We start from the raw sequence: 2,950 nt of genomic DNA on the forward strand, positions 1-2,950 counted from the left end.
CTCAACATGGACTTTAATGCTTGTTACTAACATGTTTTATATTTATTATGTTGCCCACTCTTAATACTTTGCTTGTTAAATGGTTAATCTAGATTTGTGTTGAACAACCTTTGGTACAACAAATGCTTGGCACTTTTATAGCCCAATCGTATGGTATAACCTACACCTGTGTTATGAAAAGAACTTGATTTGTTGTTAACATAAGTTATCACTATGAATATCTGATAATATTTACAAGTATTGGCATTGCTCGAATAAGATAATTAATGTAATCATGTTAATAATTATAATCTGATTGGAACCTTCTTTGTGTGTGGTTTCCAGTTGAGTAATAAAAGTTTATATTATACTTGTTTGAAGTACCATTAGTGGATCCTCTAACCTTGACATTTGTTTTTATTATTGTTTAATCCTCACATTAATCTTACATCTCAAAGTCCTCTTTATTATTACTATTACTATTATTAATATCATTACTACTACTACTACTACTACTACTATTGTTATTATTAGTATTATTATTGTTGTTGTTGTTGTGTTGTTGTTGTTGTTGTTGTTGTTGTGTTGTTGTTGTTATTTATAATTTATATAGTTAACCTCCTTGTGGTTCGACCCCGGTCTTGCTGGGTTATTTATTACTTCGACACTCCTGCACTTGGGAGAAGACATCAATCTTTTAGTCGTGTTAAGTTTTTGGCGCCATTACCGGGGAGGTAAATTCTTGTATAAATTATAATATTTATTTTATTTTCTCTTTTCACTTTTATTTTATCTAACATTTATTTCTTTTGTTTCTTTTTCTTTTCTTTTCTTCCTTTATTCTCCTTATACACGTGCATGAGAGTTTGTTCACGTATATTAAGTGGTAGGCTTTGTAGGGTATCCTCATCATTTTTAGAAAATATGGCAGAAGAAGATAATCAATCGCTTCATAATGAGAATAATGAGAATAATCGTAGGAGAACACTTAGAGACCACATGAATCCCATAAGAAAAAGTGCACCCTCATGCATAGTTTTCCCTCCTGATGCTTCTAATTTTAATTTAAGTCAGACATTATTCAACTTTTACCTAATTTTCATGGCTTAGACCTAGAAAATCCATACATGCATTTAAGGGAATTTAAGGAGGTTTGTAACATCTATAATGACTCAAATTGTAGCATGACACCATTAGATTAAAGTGTTTTAATTTTTCATTAAAAGATAAAGCTAAAACATGGCTATAAAATTTGAGACCAGGATCTATTCGTGCTTGGGATGAAATGTAATAACAATTTTTAAAGAAGTTTTTTCTGTCTCACAGAATAAACTCTTTCAAAAGACAAATAATCACTTTCACTTAAAAGCTAGGAGAAACATTTTATCAATGTTAGGATAGGTATCGAGACTTGCTAAATACATGCCCTCATTATGGTTTTGAAACATGGAGATTGGTTTCACATTTTTATGAAGGGTTAACACCTAGAGATATGCAAATAGTTGAATTGATGTGCAATGAAACTTTTGAAGATAAAGACCCTAATAAAGTAATGGAGTACCTAGACTTGCTAGCCGAAAATGCTTAAAGTTAGGACACCACAGGTACTTATAAGGGACTAAGTAAAACTCAACCTCATACATCTAGTGGAGGTATGCACAACCTTATGTTAGATCATGACCTCCAAGCTAAGTTTGCATCTTTAGCTAGAAAAGTCGAAGCACTTGAATTGAAAAGGAGTGGTCAATTAAATTCTATTCAAGACATTATGTGTCAAACTTGTGAAACCAATGAACACTTAACAAATGATTGTCCAATTTTGTCTTCTTTTAGGGAATGTCTCCATGAACAAGCTCATACTTTAAATAGTTTCCAAAGGCCCAATCATAACCCATACTCACAAACGTATAACCCTAGTTGTAGAAATCACTCAAATTTTAGTTGGAAGAGTGATAGCAATAATACACAAACTTCACAACCATCATTTCAAGCACACCATAATTTCCAAAATTCTCATGGCTATGTACCTCCTTATGCTCCACCTCCTAGAAGAAATCTTGAGGAAACATTGCATGCATTCATTGAAAAGCAAGAGACAATCAACACTCAACTTGCTCAAGGCATGATAGATTTTAAAGATACTCTTGCAAAGTTAACATCTGCCCTTAGTTTCCAAGAGAAAGGTAAGTTTCCATCTCAACCATAGCAAAATCTAAAAGGGCAATACAATGCAAATGCAAGTAGTTCCGGAAGCCAACACATATATCAAGTCAAATTAGTCATCACTCTTTGTAGTGGTAAGGTTATTGAAAAACCCACTCTTGAACATTGTGAGAAAGATGATGAGTCTATCTCTAAGGGTAAGGAAAGGGGTTGAATCTGAACATTGCAAACAAAATGTTGATTCCCCGCCAACACTCTCATTTCCTCATGCTATGACCAAACAAAGGAAAGTCAACCACAACTCTGAAATCTTTGAAACTTTCAAACAGGTAAGGAACAATATACCTTTGTTGGATGCTATTAAACATGTTCCTTTCTATGCTAAATTTTTAAAAGATCTGTGCACTGTGAAGAGAAAACTAAATGTGAAAAAGAAAGCATTTTTAGCCGAACAAGTAAGTGCTATTCTTGAGAACCATAATGCTTTGAAATATAAAGACCCTGGTTGTCCTATAATTTCTTGCTTTATTGGAGAACATAAAATTGAAAGAGCCTTACTTGATCTTGGAGCTAGTGTGAATTTACTTCCATATTCAGTCTTTCAAAGTCTCAATCTAGGTGAGTTAAAACCAATCTCTGTAACTCATTTACTTGCTGATAGAACTATAAAAGTGCCTAGAGGAATAGTTAGGATGTGTTAGTACAAGTTGATAAATTCATTTACCCTGTAGATTTTGTTATCTTGGATACACAACCTGTTGAAGCATGTAATTCAATTCCTGTCATTTTAGGACATCCATTTCTTGCC

This window comes from Populus alba, chromosome 19 (assembly GCF_005239225.2).
Source record: "Populus alba chromosome 19, ASM523922v2, whole genome shotgun sequence".
Taxonomy (NCBI): Eukaryota; Viridiplantae; Streptophyta; class Magnoliopsida; order Malpighiales; family Salicaceae; genus Populus; species Populus alba.